The following is a 15536-nucleotide window of genomic DNA, read 5'->3' on the forward strand; positions in this document are numbered from 1 at the left end:
TGTAGCATACAATGAAAACAGCGCTTAAAGAAAGAAAGAAGAGCGTGTTGATTTAAAATGGCAGGTGCTTTCAAACCTTTGGGGTGAATCCCAAATTCAGTAAATTATACTTGTTGTTTCTGTTACATATAAGATTTTAAAGTTAACCCTAAACCTGCTCAACTCCTGCCAATCAGATCGACACACTGAACAATCACGTTCTTCCTTATGGTGGGGTGTGACATTTTATTTCCCCACAGCCTTCTGTTGACACCCAATGCACGCAGAAGGGCAATAATGCAACAGAAGGATAACTCCAGGCAATGCCAAGAAAACAACCTGCTTCCAGAGCTGGGAAGCCAAACTGCTCTGAAATCGTAGCTGTGGATTGGACTGGAGATGGTTCTGGGTAGCTGGCGTGCAAATTAAACCAGCCAGCACTCCACTCTCCTTCTCTGAGAGCTGGAAGAAGCAGGCAACAATGGGTGCATTGGGGTTAAGCTCAGCAACAACTTAAGAGGGCCCTTCCAGGTTGGTGCTTCTTAATGGATGTATTCTGCAACTTCATTGACACCATAACAGTCCATTAGCAGGGGATTTATACAGGACCATCCACACATCATTCTGCTTTATGAGTCATTCTGCAATGCTTCCCCAATGCTACCACATTTTTGCCATTTGGAGGGGCACTCTTGTGTTATATAGTGCAATGAAAGAGGGACAACCCCCTCCCCAACCAAGAAAAAAAACCACCTCCTGGGACATTTGTAGTAAGAAAAGTTACAGGATTTCAGCATCAAGTTCTGGGACATGCATAAAAATGATGCAGTATGTCCACCCTGAAACATCTGCAGGTGCAAACGGTATGGAAAGGGGGCTCACACGTAACACAGGGATAGCCAACGTGGTGCCCCCCGGGACCTTGCTGGGCTACAACACCTCTCATTCCAGACCACTGTATCTGTTGGCTGGGGCTGATGGGTACTGCAATCCAACCACAACAAAGCTACCCTGCCTGATGTGAGATTTTTGGTTTGTTTTTCTGGCTTTCCAAAACCCTAAAAGATGCAGAAATAAAAACTTTGCACTCTGGGAAGTTTGCACCTCAGAAGAAAGGGAGAGCAGAGCTCTTCACCCAACGGCAAGAAGCTGAGAGATCTGCATTGCTGGAGATGGGCCCATGGAGCTGATGGCAGCTGCAAAAATGGCTTTGCATGCTGTGCCCTCAGCACTCCTCTTGCAAAGCGGCGGGAAATGCAGGCATCTCCCGATCGCCTGCTAAACTTTTGCATGTTGTGCTATCTCTAGTCCAGCAAGGCAAGACTGCTGACAACTCATCAAAACTTTATATGCTTAAAAAAAGGGTTTTTAATTAACTTCTTGTTTCAATGGAGGAATAATGAGTTTTAAGCACCACATGACTCCAGGAAAGAGGTCAAGCTATGCAGGGAGGATTTTGACATAAATTAAGTTAGGAACCAGGGGGAACGTTTCCAGCAGAGAAGTGCAGCAACGCAAGAGAGGGGTCTCATGGTGGAAGCAAAGCCCCTTTCCACATTTGGTGGCAATGGCTTCCAGGCCTCAAAGACCAGACCATCCTTTCATTTTCAAACTGGTAACACCCTTAGTATTGTTGCTGCTGCTGCTGCCGCCGCCACCACCACCACTCAAAAGCCTAAGGAACATCCCAGACCTTTACTGGATCAAGCTATTATTCCACCTAGCCCAGTACTGTCCATTCCAACAATCTGTCTCTCTCCAGGGAGAGGAGCATCTTCTTTCCATGCAGAAGGTCTACTTCCCAGCAGCTACAGGTAAGGCTGGGAATGTCCTGTGCCTGAAAACCTGGAGAGCTGCTGCTACTCCATACAGCCAATACTGGTCTCAAGGACCTAGTATAAGGCAGATTCCTAGATTCATATGCCTTCCCCATCACCTGATCTTTTATGGTTGGAGATGCCAGGGATTGAATCTGGGACCTTCTGGATTCAAAGGGCTGAAAACAGGTGCTCTCCTAGGGAGCTATAGCCCTGCCTTGACTAGGACCTCATGTTATAGGGACCAGTGGTAGTTTTTGAGGGGTAAATGAAATGCAGATATTCTTTCTTTCTCTCTGTGTGTGTTTTCGTCTCTCTTGGATGAGGCTGGAATCTTGCTAATGCAGCAAAGGTTTAAAAAATCCTAGAATGACAGGTGGTGGGAGAGAGGCAGGCTGCCTTGGCGTTGTGCCAGAACCCCAGGGGCTACGGCCTATTTGCATATAAATTTCCCATCATTTTATCATAATAAATAAATAAATGCAGATGAGCGGAGCATTATTTACTTGAACACCTTGCACGTTTGCGGAGGCGAGCGTCTTCCTTGAGAAAAGGAACAGAGGAGCAGCTAGGAGGCCACAAAATGGAGCCAGCTCTCAGGCTGCTGGGGAGTCTTGCCCCCCCCTCTGCACCAAGAAGAGGGAGAAGGGGGGTGGGGGTGGTCCATACAGTTTCCTTTGGGGAGCATTGAGGCCAGAGGTGGCACAAGACATTTTGCAGTCCGAGGCAAAGGACAGGATGTTGCCCACTCCCCCTCTGCAAACAGACAGGCAGCTGGACCTCAAACCTAGAACATAGATAGCAGCTGCCTTACACTAAGTCGGGCCATTAACTAGCTCAGTGTTGCCTCCACCGACTGGCAATGGAGCACTGGACTTCTGCCCCAAAGTCCTGCCCTGAGAACCTAACTAAGCACAGTGGAGAACTTTTGATTTCTTTGAGGTCCACAGTCTCTTAGGGCCCTTCCAGATGACCTGTTCATTACACACTCATCCTGATTTGATTGCACAAAGCTTATGCACAGGTTAGATCAGGCATAGGCAAACTCTGGCCCTCCAGATGTTTGGGACTACAATTCCCATCATCCCTAGCTAACAGGACTAGTGGTCAGAGACAAAGGGAATTGTAGTCCCAAACATCTGGAGGGCCAGAGTTTGCCTATGCCTGGGTTAGACAATGCCCAGCCTTTACTGAGCACTCACTCTGATTTGTTTGTGGGGACATTGTGGGGCAATGAGTACTCATCCTGATTTGTTTCTGCAATGTTTGTGTGCCTTCTCAAGAATCGTATATTCATCTCACACTTCTCAGTGCATTTCCCTGCCAGTTTCCTAACCAAATGTTTGTTTTTTTTTCCTTTTTAATATATAAAGTACTGTATATTTGTTGCATTGGCTAGGGTGGCAGAGCCCTTGAAGCAAGTTTAATTGCACAAATCTAAATCTCTGGTATGCACTTGAATCCCTCCTGGAAAGAAATGACAGTCTGTAGGCCTCCTTAGCAGCTGCTATCTCAAAAGAAGCTCCTTGTGCTGTGAAAAAAATTAGGCAAACCAATGGCCACCGTTTTGGAAGGGACAGAAAAGCACAAACTGGCATAAAACTTTGGACCAGATTTTAGTGCTTCAGGTCTGTATCCACTTTGGGGAGTTGCACAGCAGGGAAAGGTGGTCATTATTTGTGTTGCATACCCTCCAACATTTCTCTGATGAAAATAAGGACATCCCATTCCATAACGATCATTTTACTGTTTATACCCCGCCCATCTGACTGGGTTGCCCCAGCCACTCTGGGCAGCTTCCAAAATATATAAAACCATAATAAAGCATTAAACATTTAAAAAACCCCTTCCCTATACAGGATTGTCTTCAGGCAGCTTGGGGGTCGGATAACTCCATATACCCTTTCAACATTTCTCCAGTGATAATAGGGACATCCTAAGGAAAAGTGGGACATTTCAAGATCAAATCAGAAACCGGAACAGCTTCTCTAAATCAGGGACACCCCTGGAAAACAAACACTTGGAGGGTCTGGAGTTGATGTACCACTATGCTTCAAGAATGTGTGCTATGAGGTAGAAAATCCTCCACGTCAGACCATAGGTTAGCTCAAGGCACTGTCCTCTCTATGGAATCCCACAGGAATTCAGTCATAGCCAACAACTTGGATGGCTTTAAAAGAGGATTAAACAAATTCATGGAGGAGGGGGGACCAATCAAAGCATTTGCCCAGGTACGTGCACAGACCCTTTCATGGATCACTGCCTTGACATGGCGAAGGGGCTTGAATAACTCAGAGAAGCTATGAGCTATGCCGTCCAGGGCCACCCAAGACGGACAGGTCATAGCCGAGAGTTTAGACTAAATGTGATCCACCTGGAGAAGGAACAGGCAAACCACTCCAGTATTTTGCCAAGAAAACTCCATGGACATAAAAAAGGAGAAGCTTTGGGAAGAAAGTGAAAGTTTCCAAGGCATGCTCTGGTTCATGGGGTCACGGAGACTCGAACACGACTAAGACGACTAAACAACAACAACATGCACAGAAAATAGTAGATCTAGCTGAAAGGTAACACGTGAAGATCTGCATCGATCGTCTCAACACATCCCTAATAATTATTATTGTATTATTTTGAGTGTATTGTATAAGCTTAGAAGAGGGTGTGGTGGGGGGGCGTGGCTTACCTGAATTTGCCACTACACTGTTAGAGAGGACTCTACTGTTCTGATGCAAGGAGAACCCTTACCCTTCCATCATGAGACCCACACACGCACCTCCTTTTAAACAACTGCTGTGCAGAGCTTCTAGCAGCAAAAGCCCACCATCACCACAGGGCTGTTTGCTCCATTTGGTTTCTCTTTTAATCCCTAGGATGTGGTGCACTTCTGATCTCTGGTGGGGCTGAATGTTCTTCCTCCCACTACTAATGGCACTTTTTAAGTGACTTAGTGTAGCTCTGTCGTGTGTGTGTGTGTGTGTGTGTGTGTGTGTGTGTGCAGGCATGTGAAAGAGTGTGTGTGTGTGTCCCTGCTTGAGTTGTGTTTGCAGAGAGATTGTCATAACGCCCCAGAATAAATAGAATGTTTTCCCGCGGACTGAATTACATGCCTGCAGTGGAGAGATAATGTGCGACTCCCATTGTGTGCAAAGTGACATCTTTTTATGGAGCTGTGTACATTTGTATTAGTGCCAATTAATCAGGGGCGATATTAGAAGCAACGCAGAGAGAAGGTGCCTTGGGGGTGGGGGAAGCTGGGGGTGGCAAGGAGCAGCTCAGCAGAGGAATGCAAGGCTCCAAAGGCTAAGGGGAAAGGGAAGGGGGGGGAGATAGAGGAAGGGGCAGCTGGAAGCCAGAGATTCTCTGATGGAATGCCCTGCTACAACACACACACACACACACACACACACACACACACACACACACCCCATTTGGCCAGATATCTTAGGACATAACAGGGCTGACTTCAGCCACTCAGGCACTTGCCATGTGATCAGGGCTATATGCTTAGAGAAGCTATGTGGTATGTGTCTAAACCCTTGCTTGGTGTCTACAGCACAGGTCTTCCACCATGGATCCTCAGATCCTGTTGGACTACAACTCCCATCATCCCTGACCATTGGCTGAGGAAAGGGACCAAGCTGGCTGGAGATGATGGTAGCTGTAGCCCAACAACATCTGGAGACCCAGGGTTGAAGAACTGTGGTCTAGAACAGTGTTATTCAACCTTGGTCTTCAGTTGTTGTTGGACTACCAACTCTCATCTTCCCTAACTAACTTAGCCAGTGATCAGGGATGATGGGAGTTATAGTCCAACAACATCTGGGACCCAGCCTTGAATAACACGGGACTAGATGAGGTTTCATTAGATTTTTTTTTTTAAATGACATAGGGAGTCTTGCCAGAAAATCACTTAAGGATGCAAAAGGTTCACTAAGTAATAATGAATACACGATAATGATGATGATGATGATGAAGAATAAAGCCTACCCGACAAGGCAGTTCTAATAACTATGGAATAATATAGCCACCCCTCCGTTAAGTGGGGTAGATAGGACTTGTTCCTTTCAAATGTATTGTCAGATGAGTGTTTTAGTTGTAGTTTTTTTTCCTGGCTTTATCCAATTATAATGTCTTTGGCTATTTTATTTTTACTGTGTACATCACTTTGAGGCACTGGAGTCCAGAAATCAGACTCATAAAATATATAATTAATTAACACATTACAAGGCTGCTGTAAGGCCTACTGAAATAATATATGTGGAAATAGTGAATTTATTCCTTCATTAATTATTGCCATAAAATTGGGGGGGGGGGCTTTACCTGCACACTGGTCAGTGGAGGAAATCCAGAGAGCCCACACATCTGCCCCCTAGAGCGGGGCCAAATCTTCTAAGTAAATATACAAAATAAGCAGAATAGCACAAGGTGCCCAAATTCAGTTCTCAATTTACAAAGAGGGGTTCTCAAGTTAATCTTTTTACTCTGGAAGTCACAGACTCTGAAACCCAGAGGTGTGTGGCTGCAGTTTAGGATCCTTGAAACACCTCCAAGAAATTTTTATTAAGGTTTTGTGGGTTTGCTTGTTTTTAAAAGGAAGGATGGGATGGGGAATGGTTAGGAGTTAAGGAGTTTAGTCTGCCACCTACTGGTTAGGTCTCAATGTGTGATTTCTCAGGAACCTTCCTTTGAGGCTGGCTATTTGTTTATTATTTCAGCTGAACACTTGAAAGTTCCGGATTTCTCCCAGGTTACCCTCATTGCCCCCTTCTGCCCATTTCTATCATTATTCCCCTATGTGGGGGGAAATCAGATTGTAAGCTCTTGGGGCAGAGATCTCTTACACTGTTTGAAGACAATGATGTGCAGAGTTCTGAGGAAATAAAGTTATTGTTATTATTTATTAAATCCAATGATCACAGGGCGGTTCTGGGCCTCTTCCCACATGACTTTTCTTTTTAATATATGGCACATGTAAAGGTAAAGGAACCCCTGACCATTAGGTCCAGTCATGCCAACTCTGGGGTTGCGGAGCTCATCTCGCTTTATTGGCTGAGGGAGCCGGCGTACAGCTTCCGGGTCATGTGGCCAGCATGACTAAGCCACTTCTGGCGAACCAGAGCAGTGCACAGAAACACCGTTTACCTTCCCGCCGGAGTGGTACCTATTTATCTACTTGCACTTCGTGCTTTCGAATTGCTAGGTTGGCAGGAGCAGGGACTGAGCAACGGGATCTCACCCCGTCGCGGGGATTCGAACCGCTGACCTTCTGATCGGCAAGTCCTAGGCTCTGTGGCTTAACCCACAGCGCCATCCGCATCCCATGGTACATGTACCATACATTTAAAAATGCAACATAAGACCACGGCAAGCCCATGTTTGGGAATGTGTGGATCCTGCACCATTGAACATAGGAAACATGCATTAACATTGATCCATCTAACTCAACACTGGCTGGCAGCAGTTTTCCAGGGAGTCTCTCTCAGCCCTACCTGGAGATGCTGGGGATTGAACATAAGACCTTCTGCGTGCAAAGCAGATTCTCTACCTCTGAGCTACTGGGAAGGTGCCAGCCTAGAAAAGGCCCTTTTCTAGCTAAGACCATGGAGACACACTGCTCATTCAAGTAGGCAATTGCATGACTTGGTATAAGGTGCCTCTTTATAGCACTGCATTTATTTAAATTAATATTTCAATCAAGGCATATTTCTTTTACCTGCTCTTCATTCCAAATGCAGTTCCAAAGAGGGTTGCAATTAAAACAAATCTAACATGCATAATAACAGTTGTTTAAAAAGTGGAGCAGATAATTTTAGCTAACCTGACATCAGAATCCACTAAAGGTCTGGGCAAATTACATCCCTGAAACACCAGGAGGGACACAGGACCCCCATTATTGGTACAGTAGCTAAGCGAATGATCTGGAAACCAGGAAGTTCTAGCTTTGGGTCAAATTACCAGGTCTTCAGCTGATGTAAAAAATGAAAAAAGTAGGCGCTAGCCATATCTCAGAGCAGTGGAGGAGGGAAAGTCTCAAAAGATGGGGCCCCACCACCAAGAAGGTTTTGTAGTACAACAGATTTCAGCTGAAGATGGCACAGCTACAGGAACCTAGAGGATTGAGCTATAATTTAATGTAGCCTTCCAGCACTATTTATTCTAGAAAAAGAGGTGCTGGAAATCTTCGTGAATGCCTCCTTTGTTCTCTTATGGCGCCCACCTGGCAATGGCACCCACCGGAGAGGTGCCAGAACTGAGTTCTCGCTGGAAAAAAGCCCACAGCCTTCCCCCAACTGGTGGCTTTGGAATACAACTCCCATCATCCCCAGCAAGCAGCACTTCTGGGAAGTGTAGTATCAAACCTCTGGAGGACACCAGTGTGAAAAAGGCTGGTGCAATGGCATCATTCTCTCTCCATGCTGGAGGTTTTTGGGGTGAAAATCCATGCATTACACTGCTAGTGCGCTGGGAAATTGCAGTGCAGAGAAAGAGAGCCCAGAACTCTCCTTTGCTGGGTTACAACTCCTGCCACCCCTGGCCACTGGCCATGCTACCTGGAGCTGATGGAGGACCACAGGTTCCTCATTGTTGGTGCAGTGGCTACAAGATAGGAATGCAGGAAGTCTTTGCTTCAAAAATCCAGCCTGCTCACTAGTTGGCTTTAGGCATGCAAGTCCCACTCAGCCTCAGTGCCCCCATCTGCAATACAGGAGGATAATGAACTTGGCCTACTTTACAGGCTTGTTGTTTGAATTGCAACTACTGTATATAATGCATGTGGCGAATGCTACAAATGTACTACCACTGGCAGTAATAGTAATAATAATGATGGATTGTATCAAGCGAATTTCACTCAGAGCAGACTCAGTTTAATCAAAGCACCCAAGTTAGTTACAATCATCCATTTCAGTGGGTGTACTCTAAGTATGACAAGCATTAGATATTGCCAAGTATTATCAGATAGTGTAATGCTTTAACGGGGGCATGTTAAATATGACATAACAGGCATCACTGAAACTAAATATGACATAATAGGCATCACTGAAACCTGGTGGGATAAGTCCCACGACTGGAATGTAATAATGGAGGGATACAATCTATTTCAGAGAAACAGACCAGACAAGAAAGGAGGAGGAGTGGCGTTATATGTCAGGGATGTGTATACCTGTGAAGAGATCCAAGATTTAGAACCTCAAATCCAAAGTGAGAGCATTTGGGTCAAAATTAAGGGAGAGAAGAATAACAGGGACCTCATTGTGGGAGTTTACTATAGATCCCCAAGCCAAATGGAGGACATAGATGATGCCTTCCTGGAACAGATGGCCAAGCATGCAAAAGGAAGGGAGATAGTAGTAATGGGGGACTTCAATTACCCGGATATTTGCTGGATGTCAAACTCAGCCAAGAGCATAAGGTCAAACAGATTCCTCACTGGCCTTGCAGACAACTTCGTTGTCCAGAAAATGGGAGAAGCAACAAGAGGAACAGCCATTTTAGATCTGGTCCTAACCAATGTTGATGACCTGGTTAGTGGGGTAGAAGTGGAAGGATCATTAGGCGCGAGTGATCATGCTCTTCTGAAGTTTACTATACAGTGGAAAGGAGCAGCCAAGCATACTAGGACTCAATTTCTTGACTTTAAGAAAGCCGACTTCATAAAACTTAGGGAAGTGCTGGGTGAGATCCCCTGGACAGTAATACTAAAAGGAAAGGGAGTTCATGATGGCTGGGAGTTTGTTAAGAGGGAGATAGTAAAAGCACAACTTCAGGCAATACCAATGAGATGGAAACATGGAAGGTGCCTAAAGAAGCCAGGGTGGCTATCTAAAGAACTTTTAACTGAGTTAAGATTAAAAAAGGATGTGTACAAAAAATGGAAAAGGGGGGAAACCACCAAAGAGGAATTCAAACAAATAGCCAGCACGTGTAGACACAAAGTCAGAAAAGCTAAAGCACAGAATTAACTCAGGCTTGCTAGAGAGGTTAAAAGCAACAAAAGAGGCTTTTATGGGTATGTTCGTAGCAAAAGGAAGAACAAAGAAACAGTGGGGTCACTCAGAGGAGAAGATGGTGAAATGCAAACAGGGGACACAGAAAGGGCTGAACTCCTCAATGCCTTCTTTGCCTCAGTCTTCTCCGATAAAGAAAACAATGCCCAACCTGAAGAATTTGGAGCAAATGATTCAGCAGAGGAAACACAGCCCAGAATAACTAAGGAGATAGTACAAGAATACTTGGCTAGTTTAGATGTATTCAAGTCTCCAGGGCCAGATGAACTGCATCCAAGAGTATTAAAAGAACTGGCAGATGTGATCTCAGAACCACTGGCAGTCATCTTTGAGAATTCCTGGAGAACAGGCGAAGTCCCGGCAGACTGGAGGAGGGCAAATGTTGTCCCTATTTTCAAAAAGGGGAAAAGAGAGGACCCAAATAATTACCGCCCAGTCAGTCTGACATCAATACCAGGGAAGATTCTGGAGCAGATCATTAAGCCAACAGTCTGTGAGCACCTAGAAAGGAATACTGTGATCACCAATAGTCAGCATGGATTTCTGAAAAATAAGTCATGTCAGACTAACCTGATCTTGTTTTTTGACAGAATTACAAGCCTGGTAGATGAAGGGAACGCAGTGGATGTAGCCTACCTTGATTTCAGCAAGGCATTTGACAATGTGCCCCATGATATTCTTGTAAAGAAGCTGGTAAAATGCGGACTTGACTATGCTACCACTCAGTGGATTTGTAACTGGCTGACTGACTGAACCCAAAGGGTGCTCATCAATGGTTCCTCTTCATCCGGGAGAAGAGTGACTAGTGGGGTGCCACAGGGTTCTGTCTTGGGCCCGGTCTTATTCAACATCTTTATAAACGACTTGGATGATGGACTCACGGGCATCCTGATCAAATTTGCAGATGACACCAAACTGGGAGGGGTGGCTAACACCCCAGAGGACAGGATCACACTTCAAAACGACCTTGACAGATTAGAGAACTGGGCCAAAACAAACAAGATGAATTTTAACAGGGAGAAATGTAAAGTATTGCACTTGGGCAAAAAAAATGAGAGGCACAAATACAAGATGGGTGACACCTGGCTTGAGAGCAGTACATGTGAAAAGGATCTAGGAGTCTTGGTTGACCACAAACTTGACATGAGCCAACAGTGTGACGCGGCAGCTAAAAAAGCCAATGCAATTCTGGGCTGCATCAATAGGAGTATTGCATCTAGATCAAGGGAAGTAATAGTGCCACTGTATTCTGCTCTGGTCAGACCTCACCTGGAGTACTGTGTCCAGTTCTGGGCACCACAGTTCAAGAAGGACACTGACAAACTGGAACGTGTCCAGAGGAGGGCAACCAAAATGGTCAAAGGCCTGGAAACGATGCCTTATGAAGAACGGCTAAGGGAGCTGGGCATGTTTAGCCTGGAGAAGAGGAGGTTAAGGGGTGATATGATAGCCATGTTCAAATATATAAAAGGATGTCACATAGAGGAGGGAGAAAGGTTGTTTTCTGCTGCTCCAGAGAAGTGGACATGGAGCAATGGTTCCAAACTACAAGAAAGAAGATTCCACCTAAACATTAGGAAGAACTTCCTGACAGCAAGAGCTGTTCGACAGTGGAATTTGCTGCCAAGGAGTGTGGTGGAGTCTCCTTCTTTGGAGGTCTTTAAGCAGAGGCTTGACAACCATATGTCAGGAGTGCTCTGATGGTGTTTCCTGCTTGGCAGGGGGTTGGACTCGATGGCCCTTGTGGTCTCTTCCAACTCTATGATTCTATGATTCTAAGTGGTACTTATGCAATAATTTGAAATCACTAAAGGTGGCCTGAACAATTTGTAAAACAAACAATCTGATCAACCCAGGGTGCAGTTGTGAGGCTCTGTATTTTGGGCATGCAATTAGATCCTGCAGCCCAGGGGCCAGATCCTGACCACTGAGGTCTCAGCTTGGGCTCTGGCCTCCTGTATCATCTGGATAGGGTATCTTTAGTCAGGCTCAGCTCCAGGCCAGCTCCCTTTTTATTGCATGCAGAGCACTGGTTGCTATACAAGTTGCACTGTGGCTCCCCAAATAATCACCCCAAATAATCCCCATCCATTTCTCCTTTCCTGGCCCTATTCCCTGCTTTCTCTCTCTCCTCCTCTCTCCCTGGCCATTGCACACCCACAGCGCAACTCATGTTAATCTGCAGCTGCTCAAAGCCATCCTGCTTTCCCTTCCTCGTTGGAATTACAGCGGCATCCTGCAATCTTCCAAGTGTCAAAAGCGCCCGAAATGCTCAGTGATAAAGCAAGGCTCAGCAAACTTGAGGGCTTTGTGGAGCTGAGTCTGACTGATGGACAGGGGTTTTTCTTTCTCTCTCTCTTTCTTTTCCTTCCCTCTTTTCCCAGGCAAGAGCTCAATCTGGGCAGATCACCTGCTCTGGCAGAGGTCCTGCAAATCTCCTTATTATGCGCCAACAGATTTCTGCCAAGCTGCAAAAGACGTGGATCATCAATATCTTCCAGGGGGAGAAAAATGACACAGAGAAAATAGGGAGGCTAAGTAGCTCCCAGTCTGGAAATATCATCTTGTCTGCCATACCAAAGCAATGTCAAAGGAGCCAAAAACTATATTAGCAGTAGCATGGGTAAGGGACGGAAGCCTCCATGCAAACCTGTGTGCTGCTTCCGTGGAAGTGGCTAGCAATGTCCAGCCTTCCCAAATCAGTGTGATAGATAGTCCAAGAGAGACTATTTAAACTTTTACTCAGGAACTCCTTGCTCTACTGCCTGCAATGGGGACCTTGCATGACTGGACATGTTCTAAGGCACATGGGGGCACAGTTCAGACTTAACATTAAATGGTGGTTTATTAAACTATGGCTTACTAAATTATGACTTAGCATTATGTGTGAACACAACCCAGCAGTTTAACAATGGCTTCTTCACTATGGTTAAAGGTCGCTCATTAACCAAGGTTTGTAGCTGGTTTTTAAACCTTAGCTAATGTTAACCACAGATTACAGTGAATGCAAACTGTGACTAAGGGCAAAGGGCGATATATAGGTTTTAAACCAGTGGGTGGTTGCTGGACTGTAGTAGCCATCATCCCCAATAGCTGGCCATGCTGGCTGGGGGAGAGGGAAGTTGGGGCTGGGTCCAGCAACACAGGCTCCCCACAGCTGTTTAAAGTAATAAATAAGTTCCAAAAGCACTTACCTCCTATGGTGGCTGGGTGCCACCCTCAAGCACCAGGACAGAGTGGCCCATTGGTGTTCAGATCCAAGACTACAGGGAAGAGACTGCTGGAACCATCAAGGGACAAATATTTCCACCTGCCTTGGACCTTATAAGGAGCAGCTGCTGCTTGGCAGCCATTACTAGACGGGGGGGGGGGGGGGGAGGGAGTCCTATCAAAGACAACCTCTTCCACCTGCATTGCTTCAACCAACCCCACTTGGGATCTTTATGAGGTACAGCTGCTGTTTAAATACTGTATTTACTTTTGTCCTCTCTTAACATTTTTATGGGGAGTGCTCTTTGTCCTTTTGGCAGGAACATGGCTGTATTGGGTTTTTACTTTGGAAATGTCGTGACCTTGTTGGGAATGTTTCTTACTTGTATGGTTTGCATTGGCATTATTTTTGTACAGTATTTGCATTTATTTGTTTTTTGGTTGTCAGCCGCCTTGGGGCCTTTTTGGGGTCCAAAGGTGGCATACAAATAAAAAAAACCTATAGACTTACTGAGGCCTGTAAGAGATGGGATGTGGCTGGCAACCTCCCTGGCCTTTCAGACATGCTCAAGGCCCTCACAGAAGGGAAGACAATGGCAAGGATGTTGCTTTGAACTGCAACTCCCACCAGCCCCAGCACCATATAGCCATGCTGGCTGGGGCTGATGGGAGCTGTAGTTCAAAACTTCTGGAGGGCAGCAGGTTGGTGAAGACTATCTTGCACAGTCTCACTGGGTTTCTTCCCCTGCCTGCCCCGTGAGCTCCACCTGTCTTCAAAAGACAAACCCCAGACCATGCTTCCAGACCTGTGTGATATGTTATGGGTCCTGTGGAGATGTCATGGAGGGGATGGGAAGATCATGAGGAAGGTGGAGGGGGGCAGATCAGAGAGGTGGAACTAAATGACTTGGGAGAGTGTTTTAGGGAGGTGAAATGGGGCCCAATAAATATCTGAGCTGGAGAAGGGGACCAGTGATCAAGCGTCAGGAACTGGGGAGAGAGAGGCAGGCTCAAGTGTCAAGAGAGGTGTCCCAACCCTGTGGCATTGGACCCCTCAAGCAGGCCACTCATAGGAGCCCTCAACTACTGCCCGCTCCCTCATCACTCCTGTTGGTAAGGAGCCTCCTCCATGGGAAGCGCCTGAAAGTAAGCAGGATACGGAGCTGGCACCTCCTGTCGCCAAGGAAACAGAAACATCGGTGCTGTTGTGAACAAACCTCACAGGCCCAGCCCACTCCCAGAAGTGTCCACTTGCTGACCCAGAGAAGAGATGCCTGTCGCTTATTATTTTATTGTATTTATAGCTCACCTTTACCCACCAAGTAGCTCAGTATGGCTTCCATGGTTCTGTCCCCACCTCATTTAATCCCACAGCAACCCTATGAGGTAAATTACCCTCTATGTCACCAAGTGAACTTCATGGCTAAGAGGGGTGTTGAACTGTGGTGTCCCAGGTAAGAGTCTGCCCCACTCTTCCAAAGGAAGAGCTTGTTGGTCAACTGCTTTGAGGGTTGTTGTTGTTTTTATTTAAAAAACAACAACCAAGAGCTGTATACTTTTTATGAAATAAAGAACATCTTGGCTCCTGCTTAGCCATGCAACCCTCCTGCTGTGCCCTTAACTGTTGCCTATCCATTACTTGGTTTTATGCATTAAAGGATTTGGCAGGGAAAGAAACCTGAGCATGAGTTCATCGGCTGGTGACAAGGGCCAGGACGTTTTCTCTCAATTGCACAGCTACACAGGAATGAGATGAAGGATGGGCTGGTTCTCCTGGGTGTCTCCTCAAGGGCTCTCTAGCGTGTTTTCTGCTCATAGGTGCTGAGATTTCCCTGCGACCCTTCATAAGAACTGTTTTGGCAACTGGTAGGGCAGAAGACAGGGAGCCAAAGATAGGCAGAGCCAACTCATTCAGGCTTTGTCTCCACCCTTCTCCTCTTTGCTGAGTTCTACAAGGGCAACAGTGAGACTAAGAATGGGGACGTAGGACAGGGAGTGCCACCGCCTGGACTTGTTGAAAGCGAGAAGGTAGGAAAGTGAAGGCTGGCTGACTTGCAGGCTGGTGGGGCAGGGCCCTGTTAGGACTAAGAGGCCAGTCTTAGATGAGCCACGCTGGATCAGAGCAAGGACTCATCTAAGCCAGCATCCGTTTCCTGCTGGAGCCCTGCAAACACAGCATAAAGACAACAGCAGGGTTAACTTGACGGGGCTTAACTCCAGAACCTGTTTCATTTGGGAAAATGGGAAGTAATAGCCGAGGGTGCGCCAAAGTGCACACAGAGTACCTTCTCTTTGTTGCTGAGTAATCCCAGCTGGTGCTCCCAAACGGTCGGGAGAAGAAGAAACGTTGGCTGGGTGTGGCTTACAGGACAGCTTGAGCTGCCACTCTCCTAGTATATATTTTTCTTTTTAAAAAAATAATCAGATAAGATAAGGAACATGAGATCCCAGCTGCTTTCAAATGTCACTGGCCACCTGGAAGTGGCTGTTTCTAAGCCTGCCGGAGGACTTCCTTCCACAGGAG

Source organism: Podarcis erhardii (assembly GCF_964252035.2).
Source record: "Podarcis erhardii genome assembly, chromosome: 7".
NCBI classification, from domain to species: domain Eukaryota; kingdom Metazoa; phylum Chordata; class Lepidosauria; order Squamata; family Lacertidae; genus Podarcis; species Podarcis erhardii.